A 27354-nucleotide genomic window follows, 5' to 3' on the forward strand; every position below is an offset into this window, starting at 1 on the left:
AGGACCTTGAGATGGGGAGATTATCCTGGATCATCTAGGCAGATCTGACCAAATCACATGAGTCTTTAAAAGAAGAGATTTCCCAGCTAAGGTCAGTCTCAGAGGGAGATGTGAATATAGAAGTGTTAGAGAGGTGTGATTTGAGGAGTTAACCTGCTGTTGCTGGCGTTGAAGATGGAGGAGGGGATCCAGGAGCCGAGGAAAGCAAGCAGTCCAGGGGACCTGGAAACAGATTCTCTCCTAGAGTTTCCAGAAAGGAATGCAGCCCAACCAACATCTTCATTTCAGCCTGGTGAAACCTGTGTCACACTTACAGAATCATAAGATAATAAACATCTATTGTTTTAAGCTATGAAATTTATGTAAATTTGTTATAGAAGTAATAGAAAACCAATATGAAAAGCGGAAGTGAAAGTCACTCGGTTGTGTCCGACTCTTTGCGACCACATGGACTCTCTAGTCCTTGGAAGTCTCTAGTCCAGAATTCTGGAGTGAGTAGCTTTTCCCTTCTCCAGAGGATCTTCCAATCCAGGGACTGAACCCCGACCCCCCATACTGCAGGCAGATTCTTTACCAGCTGAGGCACAAGGAAAGCCCAAGAATACTGGAGTGGGTAGCCTATCCTTTCTCCAGTGAATCTTCCTGACCCAGGAATCAAACCAGGGTCTCTTGCATTGCAGGCGGATTCTTTACCAACTGACCTATCAGGGAAGCCCAGAAAATTAATATAGCAAATATCAAAGGTATGCCCCACTGCTCTGTTTACATGCCTTTTTTGTACAGTTACCTTCACTTTCAATGGCAAATAATTGTATACCCTTTTAAAAGACATCTTTTATGACAATTTAACTCAGTACATGTAGTATCAACATGCATGCAATTAAACTGAATTGACCATAGCATAAGCTGCTATGATAAGTTTATACATGCTCAGGCAGGAATAACTACATTACAACTGCCACCTCATTGATAAGGATTATATGATTATTCCAGTTTCAAAAATGTTAAAATATGAACAAACAGAATCTATACAATGTGGAAGCTAGGGATTATGCTTTCCAAGTCTGCATATCCCCACTACTCCCACCACCAACTCCCTATGCTCACAGGCACTACTTGCCTGGGGCCTGGAGACCCTGGCTTAACCTCTCAGTTTCTGCTTTTGAAGACAGGAAAAATGATATCCATTCCATAAGCTCATCGTAAGGATGAAGGGTGAAATGACATTATAAATGTGGAGAGCTGTGAACATCATAGAAGAGCCTGCAGAAGACCAAGATGTTCTGTCTACTTGTCACCAGATCAGACCCCTTCACACCCTCTCTTCCTTTGTCTTCTCAATTCGTGTCCAATAGGCCCTCAGATCTTTCCATCTATCTTGTCCTTTTTCACTGACCATTCCACATGCTAATGTTTAATTATTTTAATAGCTTCCTAATTGTTCTAACTCAAGCTGCTATTTCTTTCTTCTTTTAGTCAGTTTTACAAAAACAAAGTCTTTATCTCTTTTTCTTGAAGACAATTCCAAACTTTCAGTGATTTGAAATTTTTGATTAAAAAAGCACAAACCCTTTAGCCTGACCTCCAGGGTGCCTAGAAATAATGCTTTCCATCAAAACACATCATATACCCAGCATGTCTTTATTGAGAGTGTTCTCCTGGCCCTCTTTCCTCCTCTATGCATATGTAGGTTCTAAGATTTTATGAGAATTGAGCTGAAGATGTAGCTCTGTCATGAAATTTTATTAGCCAACCCAGGCCTTGACTGCCCTCTCTGATCCTTCATATCATGTGTCAGATGCCTCTGAATTTTCTGACATACCCAGCACCATGCCCGAAATCATGTAAGATGGCAGGTGTTAATGGTCATGGAAATCCTCCAGGTTTTTATTGTCCCTTGACTTTGTTATGGTTACTCCTGTATTGGCAATTTACTGATGTATTTCACTTTGTCTGAAACAACTTTCCTAATAGGTAACTAAATCCTGCCCACTTATCAAGGGCCAACTCAAATTTTCCACCTCTCCTAAGAACTGTACTGCTCTAGCTCATGCCATACACACTATTTGTACAACTGAGTTTGTTCTGTGCTGTGTCTCTACTTATCCAGTTGATGTATGTAACTCATGGTTTTTCTTCTTACCAAATTTTATGCTCTTTAAGACAGAAACCTTTATCACACTTTTTGGATATTAAAATTCCATCCTTGCCTCTTATTTGCTGTGTGACCTTGCAAAAGTCACTCAGTCTCTAAAAGCCTCATTTGTAAACTGGAGAAAATGTATGAGAAGGGACCTATCAAAGTGTCTGACACATAGCAAGTCCTCATTAAATGTTTATTGTTTGCATAATGTTGGTTTATAGGCTTCTATCCTACTCCATTCCCCGCCATGCTGTCCACATATACATAAAGCTACCCATTAGACTAATTATTTCATCCTTAAACTGGTGTAAGTCTAATCTTTGGGATGGTTTGTTGCTCACCACAATGACCACAACTAATGATATGCTATCAAGAAGAGAGACACTCCGAGAGGTAGGGGCTTTGTTAGTGAGATATTGACGAAAAACACTGTCATCTTTTGATCCTGAACCTTATATTTTCCACCTATAATAACACTTGTCTTTTTTACAAGAGTTTTATGAGGTTCAAATGAGATAAATATGTGAAACTGTTTTACATGTTCTATAAAGTATTATTAACATATGTTATTATTCCAATGTCCTTATTGATAATTTTCTTGTACTCAAATTGCTTTCCCAAGTACAATAAAAGAGGTTACAAGATGCAAACTATTATATACAAGATGAAAAAACAACAAGGTCCTACTGTAGAGCACAGGGAACTATATTCAATACCCTGTGCTAAATCATAATAGGAAAGAATATGAAAAAGAATATAAATATATGTATAACTGAGTCCCTTTGCTATAGAGCAGGCTCCAAACCATCCTCAATGATTACTCATTTATCCATTCATTCTCTTTGTCAACAAGTATTTACTGATGTCCTATTATGGACAGGATAACTGTGTTATAATCACAAGGAGAGGACACAAAGAAGTAATATATCCACCCTCAAAAACCTTCATATTATCTTTTTTTCCTTCTCACCTTTCACCTTAAACCATCCTGTTTATCAACTGAACATTTTATGTGTCTGCATATGAGACAGGATGGGGTGAAGAAAGAAGCTGAGTAGGTGACGCTGAAGGGGACTCATCTGTATGATCAACTCTGTTGCACCATGTGAACCACAAGAACTGTATTTATAGTGTAGTGAATCTTCTAGAGATGAAAAGTCTCAACCCCAGAAAGCAATGTCAAATTATGAAAAATCCGGAGGCAGGAGAAAACCACCATAGGGTATTCTTAAAAAAAAAAAAAGTCTACCTACTAAAGACTCTGATCACATATCATTATGACTCATAGTAAAATGGTCCTGGGTGATTCACTGCTACTTATTTTTTTTTAAGTGTGATAATTATCTTTACTGCTTAATTTAAGCTTTTCTTATTTCCAAAAACAATTTTTTAAACCCTTGAGGCTTTGTTGGATTTTTATTCCATTGTTTAATGTAAATACGATTAAATACTCTGAGTCTTTCAAGTCTACATAAGAATTGGTCATACTTTTGTAACACAGGATTATTCTGAGTTTCTATTCTAGATCATTTTTTTTAAAGAATAAAAGATTTTTTTCTAATTGCAAGTTAGCTATAAAGTAGAAGCTTTAAAGCTATAATATAAAATGCTGTTTTAATCTATTTCAAACAGAGAGCATTTCAAGATAAGCAAAGGAAGACAGAAACAGAGGTAGGGAAAAGACTATGGTATATTTCACTGGCTATACTTAGACTGCAGCCTAGCAGGCTCCTCCATCCATGGGATTTTCCAGGCAAGAGTACTGGAGTGGGTTGCCATTGCCTTCTCCGTAGACAAGTATTAACCTATTTCAAACCCTATATCACTTCATAGTAAATGAGTTTTGACATGTGCATGATTATGGTTATATTTTAAGTGAAAATAGCCTGGCCTGAGGCTGAGACTTTTCCGAGATACTAACCACTTCAGATATTCTCACTATTGCATTTGTTCGTTAATGGGTGAATTCATCTGATAGGTAGATTGGATGCAACTGAACTCTCAATTAAGTGATTGAGTTTATCTTTTTAATGCCTGACAATTTATGAATAAAGAAATAACCTGAAATACTCTAAGAATATCAAAAGCATATCTTCCAAAGACCAGCTCATCTGGTAAATATGGTCAGTCCTTGTTCTTTGTTATTCTTTGAATTGCAATGAAGACATAGAAAAATAAACCTAACTAAGAAAGGAAGTGTGCATTTCTGCATATGCAGTTTAACAGTCTCAGCTGTCTTAGCAGAAAACTGTTCTTTTCCAAGAGTTTCTTTATTTAATTAGTTAGTTCTGATATTAATTTACATTGTGTGCTTAAATTAACCAAGTCACTAATTCCTCTGTTTCTTCATGTTTGTTTAAATAACTCTCCTATTATTTATGAAGATGGACTGTCTTTTCTGACTTTATCAACGTATGAATATATTCTTTTTTTGAATATTATATTCTTGAATATATATTTAATTATATATTGAATATATATTCAATATATAATATATATCATATGATATATATCATATATGATATATATCATATTATATATATCATATATAATATATATATACTTGCCAATAGGCAAGGATACATATTCAGAATTTTGTATGAAATCACAAACTCATTAAAAGGCTAGTGTTCAAGCCTATTGAAATACTAAAACAGGACTTACACCTGATACCTGCTCACAGAATTCTGTGAAATTTTAAAAAAACATCTATTCACAATGTCTGGCATGTCTGGAACATATTTAAAAGAATCAGTACCTCAAACACTTAGGAACTATGGTGTTGTGAGTGTTCATTCTAGATTTGACCCTAATTATGTTTTTAGTCAGATTTTTATCTTCTCTTAAACCTCTGTATTTAAAGAAAGCGACTGAGAAGACAACTGACTGACCCATAGCAGTAATAAGTGCACATTTTGAGTATAATTTTTTTTAATTTCTTGTATTATTTAATCTAGCCAATAAACTGGTGAGTTTAGTGTTATTCCTGATCTGATTTTTCAAATACTCAAGCAGAGAAGCAGGTAGTGAAAAGCATAGTTCAGTCCAATGTATGCATATATACATACAGGGCCGTTGCTCAGAACTGTGAATGTGGCTTGAAGGAATTATAAATTTGAACAAGTAAACCAGTAGCTCTATCAGTGAATACTATCAACATTATATGATTAGCCACAGTAAAATACATATTAGTACTTTAGTAAGTACCAAACACTGTTCTAAGCACATTACATATAACTCTCTTAATCCTCCTAAATAAATTTCAGGTAGATATTACCATGGTTCTCATTTTATGGATAAAAAAAAAGCTGGGACACAGTGAAGTCCAGGGTCCACACAGTTAGTAAGTGAAGGACCTGGAATCTAAACCCAGCACTCTGGATTTTAAATTTCTACAGAGGAAGGATCATTTTCAACAATCATGTGCTCCTGCCTTAAAGAATGTAGTAGGTTGTATTTAGAAGTATTTATTAAGTATTTGCTGAATAGAATTATGACAGTAGTGAAAGTGTTTTGGTCAGGGGAATTTATTGGGTCTTTCTTTGTAAGCCACTGCCTCTAAAGTAAACCAAAGTTACTGCCTTTAATAGGTTTTTATTGGGGCAATCAGGGCTTTAGTGAATGAAACAGGCTGGAAATATCGTCACATCTTTTTCTGCAACTAGGAAGTTGGCTAATAGCTGGCTTTCTGAACCTGAGTTTCTTCAACAGTAAAAATAAGAAAACTTAATATCCTGAGAAAGAGGCTGTAAAAATTAGATAATAAAGTGCTATGGAAACTAATATAGAGTTATAAAGAGGTTAATGATAATGCCTGTAAATTATTGTTATTTTTCTCATTAGCTCCAAAGCACATTCTAGCTGAAGAACCAAATGGAAGTAGAAACTGGGTCTTCAGATTTTTAATCTAGCTTGCCCAGACGCTCATTGTTATTCTTCATCTCTGTAGTTATTAGGGACAAATTAATTAATTTTCACATTCACCTAACTCCACCATCATGTTTTCAGGGCACACCATTTTTAAGTTCTTTTTTAAGCCTGATTGGAAAAATAATTTTGTGACGTTGCAGGAGAACAAAGCAATTTGGTCTTTCTGATTAAGGAGCTCCACTGACACTACATCAGGATAAAATTCACCCTAGAAAGCAGATGTTACTGTATCAAAACCACAAAATATTATCAGGGCGGTTCCCCCAGAAGACACTTACTGGCAGAAATTTCTGACATTTACTATCAAAAAATTAAACATTTTTCTCCTTATAAGAGTTAATGGTAGACAATTTAGAATGCACAAATGAAGAAAAAGAATAAAATAAAAATTTTCAGAAATGTCATCACTGAGAAAAGCACAGGCCTCTTGAGGAAGAGTGTATGCAATATTTATATAATTTGCCTGTTATTTCTACAATAGATATTCTTCATGTCGTTAAACAGTCTTGTACAACACCACCTTAAAAGGCTATGTGGAATTCTATTCCATTGATACACAGTAATTCACTTAACTGAACATATGATTGCTTACAATTTATTCACTATTATAAGCACTCTTGCTATAAAAATTCCTGTGCACAAATACAATTCCATTATTAGGATAAAATTCTGGAACTGGAATCACCTGGTCAAAGTTTTAAATACTTTGAATTCTCACCAAAGTACTTACATCAATGAATAAACCTTGCCCAAAACAAAAAAAAAATCACTAAAAACAATCCTTGTCTGTTTGTTGTCGTTTTTCTTTAAATGATAAGTTTGCTAGGTTTTTAAACCCCTGTATTTTTTTGGTTACTCCTAATATCCAATGTTTAAAGTATATTTGTCTGTCTTTTATATTCTTCTTTTGTGAAATGCCTGTTCATGTTCTTTGTCACTTTCATATTGAATATTTTTATTATTTATTTTTGTGAACTCGTTATGCAGTAATCCTTTGTTATAGATGCAGCAATAGATTCATCAGTCTCTTTTGATTTTGAATCTTTGATGTTTTCACAAAAAAAAAAAAAACTCAAGGTTTTCACTCTTATGTAATTCAATCTGTTACCTTTGGCATCAAGCATAGAAATTTTCACTCTATACAGAGATTATAAGAATATTAGCAGTTATTCTCTGGCATTGAAAGGTTTTTGGTTTTAACATTTAGGAACACAATATCTCTGGCATCTGTTTGTGGACATTACTTGAGTTAGGAATACACAGTTGCATAGAGACTCCTGCCTCAAATGATTAGCTATTTGTTACAACATCATTTATTGAATAATTTTGCTTTTCCTTATTGATTTGAAATGCCTCTTTGTTCACATGCTATGCTCTTGTTTCCGTTTGTGTGTGTTGTATGGATCCAGCCTCTCTACAGCAGATTGCAAATATGCTATCAGCTCCATGCCACAGAGACAGAACACAGTCGAGATGTGTTCGTCTAGGGTCACTTTCCGTCCTGTGATTCCATGTTGTTGTTTTTTTTAATTTTCCCAAATTATGCTATCTGTTTAATAGTAGTCATAATTTAATTACAATTTTGCACTAGTATTGAAATATTATAATACTTGTTTGATTTAAAATAACATGGCTTTCAGAATTAATCAACACTGATTAGCATTGTGTTGGTTGGTATACATCACATAGGAATTTTCATTTTGGAGGGTTTTTTTTTTTAATTTCTAGGAAAATATTGTAGAATAAAGCAGGATCACAGAATCTTCCAAGCTCCCCAAGAAAAGTGAATAAACTTGGAATACAGAATTTGAAAAGCAGTGAATAGGAGGGAAAATTTTTTGATAGGGCATTGTATGACAATTATAGCTTCCAACTCTTCCCCAGATATAATCCGTAAGGAGAAAAAAGATGAGCTAAACATTTTTACAGAGTAGGCTTAAAGAGCCTCTTGTTAGCTATGGAAAAAGTCAAGAGAAATTCTTCAAGAGTAGAAGCATCTAAAATTAACTTAGAAGTTTGTCTTAGGCAGAAGGCCAGTAGTACTTACCATCTTAAGGTGCTGTGCTGTCTTGGGATAGTATGCCAAAGCCCATGGATGAGCTATACCTCTGGCTAACTGGAGTGGGCCATGAGACAGGACATGTAACACCCAAGGAAGACTCTGCAGAACAAGATTTCCCAGCATGGACTGCACCAGGCCAGGAGTCCAGGTTAAGCTCACTTTCTTTCCCTTCTTTCATCTCTGCTGTTACATTACAGAGAAAGCAAATTGAAAGAATAAAACTGCTGTGATACATTAGCCCCGAGGGGAAAGAACAATTAGGCCCCAGAGATAAGTGGGAAGAGAATTAGTGAGAACACACCCACACTTTATTATAGAAGGCAGAGTGTTTGAACTAAGCCTTCTAAGTAAATCTGGACAAAAGGAATGTCACAGCAAGTAGACAAAAACAGTAGAGGAAGGAAGGAAGAGAAAGAAAGAAAGATATAATTCAGCAAATTCTTCTCTGAAATGAGGAGAAACCGATTTAACGGGTCAAATGGACACATTGTTTACTAGGAAAGATTGATGTTGATTGCCAACATTGGGCATATACTGGTCAAGTAAATCCAGGCAGACAGAAAAGTGAAGTTATCTACAGGTGAAAGGGTAGGTATGTATCAGTGAGGCCTCATTGTTGTTGTTGTTGTTCAGCCACTCAGTCACGTCTGACTCTTTGTGACCCCTTGGACTGTAACATACCAGGCTTCCCTGTCCTTTACCATACCACCTCCCGGAGCTTGCTCAAACTCGTGTCCATTGAGTCAGTGATGCCTTCCAACCATCTCATCCTCTGTTGTCCCCTTCTCCTCCTGCCTTCACTCTTTCCCAGCATTAGGGTCTTTTCTAATATCTTCATAGCAATATTCAATACTGTAAGACAGCAGAGCAATGCTTATGGTGCTCTAGAGACATTACTTTGCCAATAAAGGTCCATCTAGCCAAGGCTATGGTTTTTCCTGTGGTCATGTATGGATGTGAGAGTTGGACTGTGAAGAAAGCTGAGCGCCGAAGTATTGATGCTTTTGAACTGTGGTGTTGGAGGAGACTCTTGAGAGTCCCTTGGACTGCAAGGAGATCCAACCAGTCCATTCTAAAGGAGATCAGTCCTGGGTGTTCATTGGAAGGATTGATGTTCAAGCTTAAACTCCAATACTTTGGCCACCTGATGCAAAGAGCTGACTCATTTGAAAAGACCCTGATGCTGGGAAAGATTGAGGGCAGGAGGAGAAGGGGACGACAGAGGATGAGATGGTTGGATGGCATCACTGACTCAATGGACATAGGTTTGGGTGGACTCCGGGAGTTGGTGATGGACAGGGAGGCCTGGGGTGCTGCGGTTCATGAGATTGCAAAGAGTCGGACACAACTGAGGGACTGAAATGAACTGAACTGAAAGGAGAGAAAATATGACTCAAGAATATTGTTCCCTGCTAAGTAGGCATTCAGGTGCACAGGTGTATGCATTCTTCAATGTGAAAGGATTCAGACTAAAGAACTCTTCTTAAAAAACACTTTTAACAATGAAAGCTAACCAACTTGGACGGGACTCAAAACTAAAGTTTCAGCAAAACAGACTGTAGGGGAAAAGACTGATGATGGTCATTAAATCTGTTTAAATACATAAATTAAGACTAAAAAATTTGGGAGACTGTATTTTCAGAATAGAATATAAATACTATAAATTCTAACAAAGTGAAAATAGTATAAGCAACAAAAATTGCAAGACTGGAGTGAAAGAGGTGAAAGTATAAGAGTACTAATCACCTTTCTTTCATTGCATGGAGATGATCCATACATTGTCTAAAATTGAAACATGTGGCTTAAAAATAAAATTCCATCCTCTTTTCTTAACCAATGTCTTCCTGAGATAAAAAGAAACATTTCTCTTAATTTCAGTAATATCTTCATTTTCATTTTCATTTTTTTCTTGCATTATATTTTCAGTCCATGGGGTCACAAGGAGTCAGAAACGACTGAGTGACTTCACTTTCTTTCTTTCTATAGTTCCTTTTGGAGAAGGAAATGGCAACCCACTCCAGTGTTCTTGCCTGGAGAGTCCCATGGAGGGAGGGGCCTGGTGGGCTGCAGTCTATGAGATTGCAGAGAGTCAGACACGACTGGGCAGCTAACACACACATTTGTCGTTGTTTAGTCTCTAAGTCATGTCCAACTCTTTGTGACCACATAGACTGTAGCCCACCAGACTTCTCTGTCCATGGGATTTCCCAGGCAAGAATACTGGACTGGGCTGCCATTTACTTCTCCAGGGGATCTTCCTGACCCAGGGATCGAAACCATGTCTCTTGCATTGCAGGTAAATTTTTTACTGCTGAGCCGACAGGGAAGCCACTGCATTATATTTAGGTCAAATGAAATATAGCATTTCTATTTTAAAAGTAGTGTGCATAATATAATCTCATTCTTGTTAAATTGCTTACCTATGTTCTATATTTCAGCCCAAACAATTGCCAATACATTTATCCACTCATTCGACCATCTTAAATTATGCAGAGACGTGTCTGAAATGACATCACCATGATATGAGGCAACAATGAAACTTGCCACTTTACGTCTGGTAATTTTTCTTTTGTCTAAAATTCATATGCCTATCTTATCATTCTTTAAAAAACCTAGTAAAGTCACTATCTTTTTCTGATTAAATGATTTCTTTTCTTTTTGTGTTTGTGTTAAAATACACATAAAACAAAATCCATTGTTTCAACCATGCCTAAGTGTACAGCTTTGTGGTATTAATTACATTCACAATGTTGTGCAGCCATAAATATCACCCATACCCAGAATTTTTCATCATTCCAAATGGAAACTTTGAGCACATTAAACAATTAACTCCCTATTCTGCACTTCTCCTGCCCATAGCAACCACTATTTTCCTTTCTGTCTCTATGAATTTGCCTATTTTAGGTCCCTCTTTTAAGGGGAATCATACAGTATTTGTCCTTTTATATCAGGCTTATTTCACTTAGCATAATGTTTTCAAAGTTCATCCATGTTGTAGCATATGTCAACTTCATTCCTTTTTAATGTCGAATCATATTCCATTGTATACATGTGCGTGTATATATATGCATATATATAATACAATATATGTATTACATTTCATTTATCCATTTTTCTGTTCATGGACATTTGGATAGTTTCTACCTTTTGGAAATTGTGAATAATGTAACTGTGAACTTTGGCATACAAATACTTGTTAGAGTGCCTGTTTTCAATTTTTTTGAGCATGTACTCAGAAGTAGAAATGCTGGATTATATGATAATTCTGCTTAATTTTTTCAGGAACTGCCATAATGTTTTCCACAGTTGGCTATACCATTTTGCATTCCCACCACTAATACACAACAATTCCAATTTGTTCACTTCCTTGAAAAGCTTGCTTTAAAAAAATAAAAATAGCCATCCTAATCAGTGTGTGGATCACAATAAACTGCAGAAAATTCTGAAAGAGATGGGAATACCAGACCACCTGACCTGCCTCTTGAGAAACCTATGCAGGTCAGGAAGTAACAGTTAGAACTGGACATGGAACAACAGACTGGTTCCAAACAGGAAAAGGAGTATGTCAAGGCTGTATATTTTCACCCTGCTTATTTAACTTATATGCAAAGTACATAATGAGAAATGCTGGGCTGGAAAAAGCACAAGCTGGAATCAAGATTTCTGGGAGAAATATCAATAACCTGAGATATGCAGATGATACCACCCTTATGGCAGAAAGTGAAGAACTAAAAAGCCTCTTGATGAAAGTGAAAGAGGAGAGTGAAAAAGTTGGCTTAAAGCTCAACATTCAGAAAACGAAGATCATGTCATCTGTTCCCATCACTTCATGGGAAATAGATGGGGAAACAGTGTCAGACTTTATTTTGGGGGGCTCCAAAATCACTGCAGATGGTGACTGCAGCCATGAAATTAAAAGACACTTACTCCTTGGAAGAAAAGTTATGACCAACCTAGATAGCATATTCAAAAGCAGAGACATTACTTTGCCAACAAAGGCCTGTCTAGCCAAGGCTATGGTTTTTCCAGTGGTCATGTATGGATGTGAGAGTTGGACTGTGAAGAAAGCTGAGCACCGAAGAATTGATGCTTTTGAACAGTGGTGTTGGAGAAGACTCTTGAGAGTCCCTTGGACTGCAAGGGATCCAACCAGTCCATTCTGAAGGAGATCAGCCCTGGATGTTCTTTGGAAGGACTGATGCTGAAGCTGAAACTCCAATACTTTGGCCACCTCATGCGAAGAGTTGACCCATTGGAAAAGACTCTGATAATGGGAGGGATTGGGGGCAGGAGGAGAAGGGGATGACAGAGGATGAGATGGCTGGATGGCATCACCGACTCGATGGACGTGAGTTTGAGTGAACTCCGGGAGTTGATGATGGACAGGGAGGCCTAGCATGTTGTGATTCATGGGATCGCAAAGAGTTGGACACGACTGAGCGACTGAACTGAACTGAATGGGTATAAAGATTGCATTGTGGTTTTGATCTCCATTTCCCTAATGACTATTATGTTGAATGTTTTTCCATGTGTTTGTTGGCCATTTATACATCTTTAGAGAACTATCTGTTCAAGTCCTTTGCCCATTTTTAATTTGAGTTTGTTTCTTCATTGCTTTTGTGTGTTGGAGGAATTCTTTATATACTCTGGATATTAATCTCTATATGGATTGCAAATGTTTTTCTAACCTGTGGGTTGCCTTTTGACTCTGTTGTGTCCTTTGATGGATAAAACTTCACAATTTTGATGATATCTAACTTATCTTTTTTTTCCTTTGTAGACTATGTTTTTGGTGTCTTATCTAAGAAATAATTGGCAAGGCAGTGTCATGAAGTTTATCCTTATTTTCTTCTAGGAGTTTTATGTTTTATCTCTCACGTTTAGAGCTGTCTTCTATGTTTAGCTAGTTGTGGTATGCAATGTAAGGTAAGAGTCCAACATCATTCTTTTGCACGTATAGTCATTGCTTTTTAATAAATGCTATCATCCAGCAATATAGCTTCTGACTTTGAAGGCTCACTCAGGAGAAAGTACAGTGAGAACCTAAGTGCCCTGATGTACCTTCCTGACACAGTGACCCAGGGCTGCTGCTGAGCTAGTCTTCCCATTGCTCCCACTCATCACTTCCTGAAGCTGCTACAGACTGGTACAAGAGCTGCTTTTTCTTTTTTAAACATCTAGAGGCACCTGTTCTTTGAAGTGGGTGTCAGCTGCAAATGTAACACCCATCATCACATGACATCTGTTTTTAGTTAGTGGAAAATGCTGCAATACTTTACTCTCTTGCCACTCTGCTTGAAAATCCACAAACCAAATTTCCTATATGGGATCATTGTTTTTTTCTCGAGCATGTTTCTCTTTTACATATCAAAAGACATCTTTTTTAGTATTTCAATGTACCATTTAAAATCTTCGGTGGTCTAGCTGGAAACAAACAAAATAGTATATCTTAAAAAATAACATTTTACATGCCAGTTGTCAGATTGGAAATACCAAAAATTCTTGGCAAAACTGGAATGTCAGATGAATGATCAATTAAAAACCACTACAGCAAATAAGGCACATTCCACAAAAACAGAATACAACAGGTCAATGAAGGTGAGAAATGTGACCTTTTTGTAACTGTTCCATCATAGTTTTTTCAGTTGCATTTTTGTAGTAGTTTGTATCAATTGGGTTTTTTCCTCTGAATAAATCAAATTGTAAACTAAGAATATATATCACATCCATCCAAAAATGTCTTAATGATTTATATCAAATCATATCATGAAATATTGCCAGATCCATTATTTCTGCTTCTAAGACAGCTATAATTATCTGAAATAAGAAACAAGCACTCACTATAGGAAGAATCTTAGTGATTTTTAGTGACCTACCATCTAGTGCTATAGTATCTATTTCTTTCATTCCAAATTCTTTATATTTTATGCATCTTCCTCAACTGCAATGAGAAAATATGACATGCCTAAGATTGGCTAGATTATTTGTGGGACCCAGTACAAAATGAAAATGCAAGTCTCCTTGATTATATATATATATATATATATATATATAAAATTAAGAATTTCAAGACAGCAACAGCAGAGCACTAAGCTAAGTCAGGGTCATTCACAGAGTTGGACACAACTTAGTGCCTGAACGACAACAACAAGGGTCATTCTGAACGTGGGGCCCTGTGCAACTCCCCAGGTGTCACACGAGAAGTTCATGTTGAGTGTCCATGTTTCTGTATTCAGCTTGATAGATTTCTGAAGGTTCCGTTGCAGAAACTGATTTCCAGATGTTGCCAAGAGTTCATTTTCTTTTTTTTTTTTCATATTCTAACCGTCTTATCTCCTCCCTGGGTTGTGCTACCCCCATCCCTTGGTTGCTGAACAAACTTTCCACCTTCTACATAGCTTCTACGAAACTACCCTGCCCAGTCTCCACTTCAGCCTTTTTTCTAAACATGGATCTAGAATCCACTGAACTGAGTAGCTCATTCAACAATAACAAAATCTTGATTAGATTGGTTTGGGTGGCCCCAAACAGATACTGAGATAAGAGTTTGAGGCAAACTCTTTACTTGAGAGGTGCAAGCTGGTAGGAAACTGGAGAACTGATACTGAGAAGAGATGGCCCTTGTTTAGTCGTTAAGTTGTGTCGGGCTCTTTTGTGACCCATGGACTGTAGTCGACCAGGCTCCTCTATCCATGGGATTCTCCAGGCAAGAATACTGGAGTGGGTTGCCATTTCCTTCTCCAGGGGATCTTCCTGACCCAGGGATTGAACCCACATCTCCTGCATTGGCAGGAGGATTCTCTACCACTGAGCCATCAGGAAAGTCCACTGGGAAGGGATGCTAGCCAATAAACAGTATGTGATTAAGACAGATACTTCAGTCTCAGAAGTACGCCTTCTCTCTCAATTCAAGGACTACAGAGCTGTAGTATTTATGCAGCAAATGTGGAGAATCATCAACCGAAGGTAGCACTTTGGTGTTTGGGGAGAGATATCAATCCTCAAGTCAGATGCACAGGTGGACAAAATAGCCTACTGTTTCTGGAAAGCATCCTCAAACTGGGAGATGCAGAAGTTAGAAGCCAGCACACTTAAATGGTACATTCCAAGGGAGGGGCGCTGATGGTTGTGACTCTTTGGTTTGTCCCGAGTATTGTTGTAAGTGCTAGGAATATGGACCATAAACAAAATCTAAGTTCAGAAGTTTGATTCTGATCTGGGAGACAGATCATAAACAAACATATAACAAAAGATGGTAAGTGCTATAAAAATAAAATAAAACTGGTTATGGGAATAAGAAAGGGGAACTAGTTTAGAAAGGATGGTTGGGAAAAGCCTTTCTTTCTTTTTTTAAATTTTTATTTATTTATTTTTTTTTTTAGTTTTTTATTTTTTAAATTTTAATATCTTTAATTCTTACATGCGTTCCCAAACATGAACCCCCCTCCCACCTCCCTCCCCATAACATCTCTCTGGGTCATCCCCATGCACCAGCCCCAAGCATGCTGCATCCTGCGTCAGACATAGACTGGCGATTCAATTCTTACATGATAGTATACATGTTAGAATGTCATTCTCCCAAATCATCCCACCCTCTCCCTCTGCCTCTGAGTCCAAAGGTCCATTATACACATCTGTGTCTCTTTCCCTGTCTTGCATACAGGGTCGTCATTGCCATCTTCCTAAATTCCATATATATGTGTTAGTATACTGTATTGGTGTTTTTCTTTCTGGCTTACTTCACTCTGTATAATCGGCTCCAGTTTCATCCATCTCATCAGAACTGATTCAAATGAATTCTTTTTTACGGCTGAGTAATACTCCCTTGTGTATATGTACCACAGAAAAGCCTTTCTTTAAAGTGATGTCTGAGCAGCAATCTTAGTAAGTTAGGGAGAAAGCCTAGGGGCAGGGAGATCCAGGCAAAGGGAAGAGTAAGTGGAAAGACTGTGAGATAAGCATATAACAGCATGTTCAGGAAAGAGCAAGAAAGTCAACGTCGACTAGATTCTTGGGAGAAAGAAACAATATGGCAGCTAGAAGAGTCAGAATAGTAAGCAGGGGTGATCATGTTGGGCTTTGGAGACCACAGTGCTGCTGCTGCTGCTAAGTCGCTTCAGTCGTGTCCGACTCTGCATGACCCCATAGACAGCAGCCCACCAGGCTCCCCCGTCCCTGGGATTCTCCAGGCAAGAACCCTGGAGTGGGTTGCCATTTCCTTCTCCAATGCATGAAAGCGGAAAGTGAAAATTGAAAGTGAAGTCGCTCAGTCCTATCCGACTTGTAGCGACCCCATGGACTGCAGCCTACCAGGCTCTTCCATCCATAGGATTTTCCAGGCAAGAGTACTGGAGTGGGGTGCCATTGCCCTCTCCAGAGACCAAAGTAAGGACTTGTTATTTCTTCATGTTGTGTTATGAGATGGAAAGAAAGTAGAGTCTTTCACACGAAGATGTGAATTGATCTGCAGTGTCACCAATAAATATCGATGGTCATATTTTTTGTTGTTTTCCAGACTATATAGCAATGAGCAACAAACTCTGGAGGCCAAGCCTGCCCAGCTTTTTTATGCTTCCTATAATCTAACTTCAGAAAACACTAAAAATAGTAAAGTAAACACATGGTCACCCATCCATTCATCCATACATTGAGAAAGCCTTTCAAACTTGAGTAGTTCCTACTCCCTAGGCCCCAGTGCCATCTGGGACAAGCTGCTGTGGGGTTTGCAGCAGCTGGGGGAGAGCACGTGGGAATGGGCATGAGGCAAAATGTCAAAGACAAAGGTGTGTTCAACTTCATCTCCACTGCCTTTCTTTTTTTTCCTCTCTTTTTCTTTTCTTTCCTTTTCCTTTTCTTTGAATAATCTTCCATAAAGCATGCCAATATAACACACCACAGTTCTTAACACATACACAGTAGTCACTTAATGTTGATGAATCACAAAAACCTACATTAATATGAGGGAAAAGGACTTCCCTGGTGGTTCAGTAGTTACAAATCCATCTGCTAGTGAATGCAGGGAACATCTGTTTGATCTCTGGTCTGGGAACATCCAACATGCCCCGGGGCAACTCAGCCCACGGGCCACAACTACTGAGCCAGCGCCCTGCAACAAGAGAAGCCACTGCAATGAAAGGCTCCTGCACCACAACTAGGCAATAGCCCCAGCTCACTGCAACTAGAGAAAGCTTGCACGCATCATTGAAGACCCAGCAGAGCCTAAAATAAATAAATAAATATACATTTTAAAAATATATGGGAGAAAAAAGCAGTAATTACTTCAAATGCACATTAGCATAAGCACTCAGTTCAGTTCAGTTCAATTCAGTCACTCAGTCGTGTACAACTCTTTGCAACACCATGAACCGCAGCACCCCAGGCCTCCCTGTCCATCACCAACTCCCAGAGTCCACCCAAACCCATGTCCATTGAGTCAGTGATGCCATCCAACCATCTCATCCTCTGTTGTCCCCTTCTCGTCCTGCCCTCAATCTTTCCCGGCTTCACGGTCTTTTCCAATAAGTCAGCTCTTCACATCAGGTGGCCAAAGTATTGGAGTTTCAGCTTCAACATTAGTCCCTCCAATGAACACCCAGGACTGATCTCCTTTAGAATGGACTGGTTGGATCTCCTTTAGAATGGACTGGTTGGATCTCCTTGCAGTCCAAGGGACTCTCAAGAGTCTGGTCCAGCACCACAGTTCAAAAGCATCAATTCTTCTGTGCTCAGCTTTCTTCACAGTCCAACTCTCACATCCATACGTGACTACTAGAAAAACCATAGTCTTGACTAGATGGACCTTTGTTGGCAAAGTAATGTCTCTGCTTTTTAATATGCTGTCTAGGTTGGTCATAACTTTCTTTCCAAGGAGCAAGTGCCTCTAATTTCATGGCTGCAATCATCATCTGCAGTGATTTTGGAGCCCAGAAAAATAAAGTCAGCCACTGTTTCCACTGTTTCCCCATCTATTTGCCATGAAGTGATGCGACCAGATGCCACAGTAAGTTATTTCTCCTTTGCTACAAGAGTAGACTGTTGTAATTATTGAAAATGGTGGTGGGGAACCAGGAGAGAGAATGGGGGCTCCTCATGTTGCTCTTTCCCATTGAACAAGCAGCAGATGAGAAAGAATAAGAAACACTTAGGCCATAAGATCCATATCCTGGTAAGGTCAGATTTCCAGGAAGAGACAGAAAAACTGACTCCAGTCCTTTGTTCTATCTGTGATAAGACAACAGATAAGTTTTAAGTGTCTGCCTATGAGACAGATTTCTTTCTTTTTTTTTTTTCCTGTTCTTTATCATTCTAGTAAAGGCAGAAATGCAGAGAAGTCCTCTCTACATCACTGTAGGGAAGCATCCACTGTGGCAATAACAAAGGGCAGTTTTGTCCAGAGTAAAGCTGGGCATTGAGGATTGCGCTTTTGACAAAGGAGAAAGGAAAAGCCCCAGAGAGCTTCATGGTGGAGCTGTCTGTGATGTTGGGTAGCTGCCATGCCTGTGGCAGAAAATAGGACCGGAGGACCTCAGGTGGCCCTGCCGAGACTTAGGTGGAAGGGAGCAATGTGGCCACTTGAGAAGCCAGTACGACAGCAGTGAGAGAGAAAGAGGCCTTGCTTATTGATTGCTTAGGATTGTAAAACGAGATATTTGGGAGACAGCACTCTCCCCAGTGAGTTTCCTGGTGGCTCAAATAGTAAAGAATCTGTCTACAATGCAGGAAACACAAGTTTGATCCCTGGGTCGGGAAGATCCCCTGGAGAAGGAATTGACAACACACTCCAGTATTCTTGCCTAGGAAATCCCATGGACAGAGGAGCCTGGTGGGCTACAGTCCATGGGTCACAAAGTTGGACATGATTGAGCTACTAAACACCACCTCTTCCAAGTAGTTTGCAAAATGTGGCTTTAGAAAAAATTACTCTCTGCTCAGAATAACTAAGAAGCCACATTTCAAGTAAATATCAAGCTTTGAAAGCCAGGAAAGAGAACCAGGACCCAGCTAGTCACCAGAATCTTCTTTCACCGCTAACTAAAAGGTGTAAAGACACAGCCCTGTCATTAAAAAGATTTTGATCAATAGAATCTTCTCTGTTTTTTAAATTGATTTTTCTTAGTCTCATTCAGAAACTGCAAACTTGGTGTATTTTTACTGAGTTGTAGTCTATCTGGTTTCACTAACTTTAGCAAACTTTGCTCTGCAGAAACAGTTCTGCATGTCTAGTCCTCAATTTGTGATCCTAATTGAAGGTCAAATTGAAGAACATTCTTTGAGCTAGACTGCAAGCTAACAGAGATTATAAATATTCTTTACCTACACAGCTATCTACCTCTCTTTTCATAGATATTAAGATTAAGGGGAAATGGAGTGAGAAATAAAATAAATAATGCCTTGAATACAAATTGTAGAGAGTAGAATTTCTACTAGTAACAATATAATCCTGTCTAGCAATACATTTTAAAAGACATTGATCATCATCATTTAAGATATGAATATCATTTCTGGAACTGCCCTAGCTAAGTGGTGTGTATAGATAGTGATTCATTTATAACACAAATGTTCAAAAATTTTTTTCTTTTATATGAATGAAAAGCTAAGTTATTTTAACGCTTTTAAAAAAGCCTGTTTCTTTCACGTAACGAGTTTTAGAACTAAAAAATTTCAACAAAGAAATAGAGAGGGGAAAATCTTCAAATCAATTCTTTATGATATTGTTGTTGTTTAGTTGCCAAGTTGTGTCTGACTCTTTGCGACCCCATGGACTGTAGCCCACCAGGCTCCTCTGCCCATGGAATTTCCCAGACAAGAATACTGGAGTGGGTTGCCATTTCCTTCTCCAGGGGATCTTCCTGACCCAGGTCATTGAACTCAGGTCTCCTGCTTGGCAGGGAGTTCTTTACCACTGAGCCACCTGGGAAGCCATGCACTCTCCATATTCAAACATAATAAAACTTCCTTAGAAAAGCCAACTTCCCTCAGAGCTTCTATCATTATTTGTAAAGGATCTCAGGTAGCAATAAACCATTTCCTTCCATCAAACAGAAAGAATAATAAATAAGATTTTTGTACAATGCAAACAAGAAAACATAAGCAGTATTTGTTTAATAAAGACCTGAACATTCACCTCAAGTTTGCAACCACTGTGCTCATTGTCTTCACTGTCTTGAAACTACTAGTTTTATTGGGAATAAAGAAAAGGAATTAGGGGGGAAATCGAGTTTCCTCTCAAAAGAGTGCTTCCCTGGTGGCTCAGAGGTTAAAGCATCTGCCTGCAATGTGGGAGACCTGGGTTCAAGCCCTGGGTCAGGAAGATCCCCTGGAGAAGGAAATGGCAACCCACTCCAATATTCTTGCCTGGAGAATCCCATGGACAGAGGAACCCAGTAGGCTACAGTCCATGGGGTCACAAAGAGTTGGACACGACTGAGAGACTTCACTTCACCTCAAAAGACCTGAAAGAGATGAGAAAACTAGGAAATGTGATATATATTGACTCACCTGTATGCTTCTTTAGCATAGTGACCCTGTCTTATTCAATTTGTACTTTGTCATTTCTCCTAGTGTAGAGTTAATTGTTTACTGAAGAGCAAGTCTTCATTACCACAAGATAATTTGTCTTGGAAAAAGCTCACCTAAAGTAAACCTACATAAAAGAGGAAATAAAATCATTTTGTACAGAGTAAACAAAAGATTTATCTCATTTTGAAAAATAAGATTGAAACTTATAAAACTATCTCATATCTAATGGTATACAAGTTAAAATTGCAATTGCGCAGTAATTACTGGAATCAAGAGCTGACTGAATCACGAGCTGATTCTTTCTAAGGTGAGTTTTCTGACAAAGGTGCAGGCTAGCAAGGTATACAATTCGCTACCTGTCTGACATTTGCAAAATGATCATAGCATGAGTCATTGAAAATCATTCAAGAGCTTTGATTTTCCAAAGTGCTCTCTTGGTACACTGATATGCAAATAAATCTCTTGGAAATGCCTATTATGTTATCCTTTTTGTCAATTATTTATTCTTTGGTTATTAATTGATCTGGTTCTCCCAGGTCCTCATTTGTCTATAGACTTGTCTATAAATTGGAAGTTTTCCATCATTGATTTCATTGGCTTTGTTGTAAGATTTCCAATTTCACTTCATAATCAATATACATTGTATTTGATTTATATTGTTAGATCTTTAAGAGAATGGCATATTCCATAGAGAACATGCTGTACTTTGGCAACTTCAGCATCCTTAGGCAACCTTTCTTGCTTTGGAGTGAGAGACCAAAAAATGAAAAGAAAATCCCTCTTATGTCCTCAATAAATGCCTACTAGATTTGCAAGCAACAATAAGCAAATATAGAATAAATAAGCACACACCAATATAGAACATATACTAGTTTATGGAAGTTGGTATAAATGGACTGAGTTGTGAAAAATTTCAAGATTTAGCCACTGAAAGCTCTTTTCATTGAAACTTCACGATCAACAAATGTACTCATAAAATATGACACAGAACTGCTAAAATTATGTGGGCTTATGGAGAAAGAGTCTGCAACATTTAGTCAAATGAATGTTTTACTTTTACAGCAGCTATTTTCACCCAATGGTTAGTCCATTTTATCTTTACTCTGAAGAAGACACACTCTTTAGGATCATTCTGCATGTTTTAATGTCCCAGTAGGAGAGCAGTCTGGGACTTAATATTAGTTTAACTACAACACACATTTACTCATCTTGGTTTCTCAGAAAGCATTCAGGCTGTTTGGAAAATGACCAGACAATTTGTGTGCTAGCCATGGGCACTCTAGCTATGTGAGAATGCACAAAAAATCATATTAAATCCTAGGAATCCAATCTTAAAGGAGCATTCTTCATCCATGATGTGCTGTGACTCTAAGCAATTACTCTAAGCAATTACTCTATTTTACAATATAAGCAATATATTGAAACCTACCATAAGGAGATGCTCCAGGTTAGACGCAAGGCTAGAGACAGTAAAAGATGACTTAAATGATGAGCAAGGGGTATCACTTTTTCTGAATATATTTATATAGACAATATGACCTCATGTTGGGCATTGCAAGAAGGAGAAAATGAAGTCTTTATTTATTAAGGGTCTATTATGTATCCAGTTTGTAACACATCCCATTTCAATTCATTAATTAGGCAAGTTGGAAATCATCTAACCTCTACTTTCCAGTTCACTTTTGTTTATGAATAGCTCCTTATCCACCTGAAATTTGACTTTGTCTACCTGTATGAATTAAGTAGGGTATCTAGCCTTACTTTTTCCAAATCATTTACTAAATTTTCTAGTAATGTTCATTAACTTTCCCCTTTGGTTTAAATTACCATATATCTGTATACAAATATGGTTGACTTCTGGACTGTCCTGGTTTATTGATCTTTGTGTCCACTTTACCATCAACATTATACAATTTTCATTAGTAAAACTTTAGGTTGTCATATATAGTAATGCAAGCTCCATTGACTATGATTTTCTCCTATTCTTTTATGAATATTTTTGCATATTTTTCTCTTTAAATTTTAAGATTATCTTTCAGAGAAATTTTAAAATTAAACTTAATTTAAAATTCTGGTAATATTGTATTTAGGATTTCATTAAACTTATAAATTAATTGGGTTAGAATCAAAGGGTTTTTAAAATAATATTGTTTTCCCATCTAAGAACATGGCTGATTTTTCCATTTTATTCAAGTCTCTTTGGACAACCTTAAAAAAAAGTTTGATTGTATTCTTCATATGGATCTCACACAAGTATTATTATTATCACTATCTTATGGGTTTTATTATTGTTGCTATTATGAATAAGTTTTTTCCTTTTATATTATGTTATCAGTTATTGCTTTTACATAGAATACTATTTTTGTATCTTATAGTGTATCTATTGGTTTGATTTTACTTTCCTGTATAGCTATTATATTTCCTATAAGTGTTGATTTTGCCTTTTCTCTTTTAATATTTATATTTTAAATTTCTTTTCCTCCGTATATTTTTCAGGGCCTTCACTACATACTAAATAGTAATAGTTTCACAGAAATTCTTGTCTTTGTAAGAATTCTTCCAATATTTCATTATTAGAATGTTGGCTATATGTTCTTGGTAAAGTCCTAGTTTATTACTATTTCTATTTTTGTGGGTCTTTCTTTAGCAGGAAATTGTTTTTTACATCTGTTGAGAAATTATATGTGTTTTCTTCTTATAGGTTGGGTTCTTACAGCTAAGCAGTTGTTCACATTACTACCAAAGAAGTTTATAACTGATACTTTTTCTTTTTCCACAGCTCTAAGTTTAGAAAAATAATTGAAATAGGATGCGTATCTTGAAGAGACTAAAAGGGATAAATATACGAAATAAACCACACATATACTGTGTCCGGGAGACTAATATGCATTGGGTTCCACCAAGATTGATGGTATACCTAACGCTGATGGCACGGTCCCTCACAAATACCCACTGTGGTCCACAGGAAAAAGCCACAGCCACAGGAATGTAAGGCTGGGCATGGAGGGTGTCAGTTGAACTTCTAGGAGTTCTCATGGGGCTCTAACTCTTTGGACTTACTATCTGCAATTGTACATCTGCCAGTGTCTTCTGTCTGTTATTGGAGAATGCTGTTGGCCTCTTTGCTGTATATCATGATTGCAATAATTTCCTTCTGTAGGTTCCGGATAACTAAATTTTCTTGATTTATCAGGAGGTGTCTTGGTCTGGTTCCTCAGTCCATTGGATCCTACTATTGACATTTATCGACATAGTGGGTAAAAGATCTTTTAATCTAATAAGTTACGTAACTATATCGTCTAACATTAAGTGATTCTTGCATTGCTAGAACACATTTTATTGCCTTGTGAGATTTTTATTTTTTTCATATACTACTAGAACCAAATCTATTCAAGAACTTATTACATGATAAAGATTATTTAATTCAATGTGGAAAAGATGGGCTTTGTCAGTATATGGTGTTATGAAAAGTGGATAGGATATAGAAAAATATTAAACTGGGTTAATAATCTTTTATACTATATACAAAGGTACACTACAAATGTGCCAATGATTAAATGTAAACCATGATATAAGAAGATAAAGGTACAGAAAGAAAAATTCAGTGTGTTCCTTTACAACTCTGGGTAAAACAAGCCTTTCTAAACCAAGTCTCAAAATGCAAAAAACCAAGGATAAGAAAAAGATTTATAAAACAGACTCCATAAAGATGGAAAAGTTCTACAAGGCAAAAGACACCAGGAGCAAATCTAAAATCAAATGACACATAGAGATCAAGCATCTGAAATGCACAGCAGAAGCAGTACTTTAAAGGCTCCTGTGTACTTTCTCTAATCCTTGAATAAAAACCCTAGATATTGAGAAGGAAAAGAGCAACAATCTAAAAGAAAATCTACAGTTTACAGAAAAGGAAATATAAAGGGTCCTTACATATGAAGAGATGTTCAACCTTACTCAGCACAAGAAAAAATGCATATTTAAACTACTCTAAGATAATACTGCTCACCTACCAGACTAGCAAAGCTCTCAATAGCTAGTTGGGGAAGAAAGCCTATTCATGTAACTTAGGTAGGCATGCAAAATGGAACAAACTCCATGAAGGACAATTTGACCAGATATGACAAATTGCAATTTGAATTTTGTTTCTACAGTTTCCCCCTGCAATTATACCTGCCTGTATGTAAAACTCTCATTTACAAGGTAATTCACAGCTGCTCATGATAGGAAAAAATTTAAAGAGGGCAAAGAGTGTCTATCAAAGGAGAACAATTAAAGTGCATTATGCTAAATCCAGACAATGAAACAGTAGGCTGTTACAAGAGCAAGTGAAGAAGCTTTCCTTTTATTGATGTGGATGGATCTTTAGAACATAATGGCTTCCCTGGTGGCTCAGACGGTAAACTGTCTGCCTGCAATGCAGGAGACCAGAGTTTGATCCCTGGGTCGGGAAGATCCCCTGGAGAAGGAAATGGCAACCCACTCCAGTACTCTTGCCTTTAAAATCCCATGGACGGAGGAGCCTGGTAGGTTACAGTCCATGGGGTAGCAAAGAGTCGGACACAATTGAGTGACTTCACATGGTTCATGGTTCATTAAGTGAAAAACAAGTAAGGTGAAGATGAAGTATATAATATGTTATCCATAATGAAATTAATCGACCAATATGTTATCCATAATGCTATTAATCAACCAAGAAGGTCATCACTGACACAGAAATGGTTCACAAAGTAGCTGAGGATCCCAAAACCATTTTCATGATAATACAAAACATGTATTTGCTCAATTTTTGCCACTTTCTAAAATTTGTAGAAACACATTAGTGACAATTTCGAGAATAGAAGCAGCCTTGGACTTACTGAGATTCAGATTGATCTAGCTGACATCTTTCTTGCTCTCTCACATATTCCTGTGCCATTATCAATGGCATTTCGGTCAGGTTGAGAAGAAATAAACAGACACTGTCTGGCAAGACCGCAGAAACAGCCCACAAAACAGACCAGTTGCTTTTTAAGGCTGTCCTTTTCCACAAAGAAACTTACACACACACACACACACACACACACACACACAGAGGATCACAAAAATATTCCCAGAAGTCAAGTCCAAAAATATCTGTCAATATTAAACTCTTCTTTGCTCTTCAGACTTGTAATAATAAAAGGCAGAAAACTGAGGTAAATTCTAGGTCATAATAAATGAAAATTTAAATGGATGATTTATTCCTGTTTAACAAATATAGAACTACTAAATACAGGGTTTGTGGTCACTGCTATACAGCTGGAGATCAGATGCTTGGTCACATGGGAAATTAAATGAGTATGGAAAGCCACCTCTACTACTAAAACAGTGCAAAAGCATATGGCATTTGCTGTTTATGCTTCTCCCTTGTGTAAAACATTTCTGAACCATGGTCTCCAGGGCGCACACTTTGAGCTGCCTTTTTCCTGCAGTAGTATGTCATTTGCGCAAACCAACCCACATTTTTTTCTGTGATTCTCCGTATGACTAATGAAGCATAGTTCTGAGGTTATGATTTAGGGGAATGTATGTGGCCATGGAGTGCATAACGCTGACTGGATCTATGCCCTTATTATAAACCTCACTATAAACACACTCTCACACAACTGACTTCCCAGCCTCCATTTTCCTCTTTTCTTTTTAATTTTGATTTTTAAAGATGACCTATTCAATTCTAACAGCGTGGTTAATAAAAACTGTGTTTTCTACACTGCCTCTTGGACTTACATCTTCAAAAAATGTACAGGCCATTAGTTCTTCAGATTCTGTGCAGACTTTTCCCCAACGGATAGCTCCAAGCTTCATGACTTCGTGCGGGGCCAGTTTATCAGCTACCTACATAGCCCAGGTGTCTGAGGCTACAAAATTAGAGATACTGCAATATGTGCCCTGAGAATGCTTTTCCCTTCCTTTTTGCATTCATCTAACATATCTATCCTTGTATAATAGCTCTTTAAGTAGATATATCTATTTACTTGCATATACCAGTAAGATGAATATATGTATGTGTAAGTAATTTAGGTTCTGAGTATGTTTATTTATAATATAGTGAAACAACTTGAAGAATAAATGTATATTTGTATATAATACTTTTAAAGAGTATATTAAAATTTTGTTTGCATTTCCTTATCTAAAATATCTTTTAAAAAAACTTAAAAAATTGATAAATATGAGAAATATCGAAGCTAATGCTTTCCTAAAATGATAGGATGCAAAGAGTCACGCAATATGAAGAGCTGATTCACTGGAAAAGACCCTGATGCTGGGAAAGATTAAGAACAGGAGGAGAAGGGAGTGGTAGAGAATGAGATGGTTGGACGGCAACATCAATTCCATGGACACAAGTTTGAGAAAACTCTAGGAAATAGTGAAGGACAGGGTAGCCTGTTGTGTTGCAATCCAGGGGGTTGCAAAGAGTTGGACAGAACTTAGTGACTGAACAAAAACAAAATGATAGCCTCAATTAGTTTCTTACACAAGTATAATGATTATATTATTGAAAAGACCTCAGAATTGATTTCACTGAAAGTTTCCTATCAGATTGAAATAATGTTTCCAGAATGCTTCTGCTTTTAATTCCTTTGTTGAATCTAGGATTTAGTGATCTGTGTCGGATTTCTTTCTGGACGTGGTTCTAGAAAAAGCATTAGAACTGCCAACACATCTTTAATGTTTCTCTGAA

Source organism: Ovis canadensis, chromosome 8, assembly GCF_042477335.2.
Source record: "Ovis canadensis isolate MfBH-ARS-UI-01 breed Bighorn chromosome 8, ARS-UI_OviCan_v2, whole genome shotgun sequence".
NCBI classification, from domain to species: Eukaryota; Metazoa; Chordata; class Mammalia; order Artiodactyla; family Bovidae; genus Ovis; species Ovis canadensis.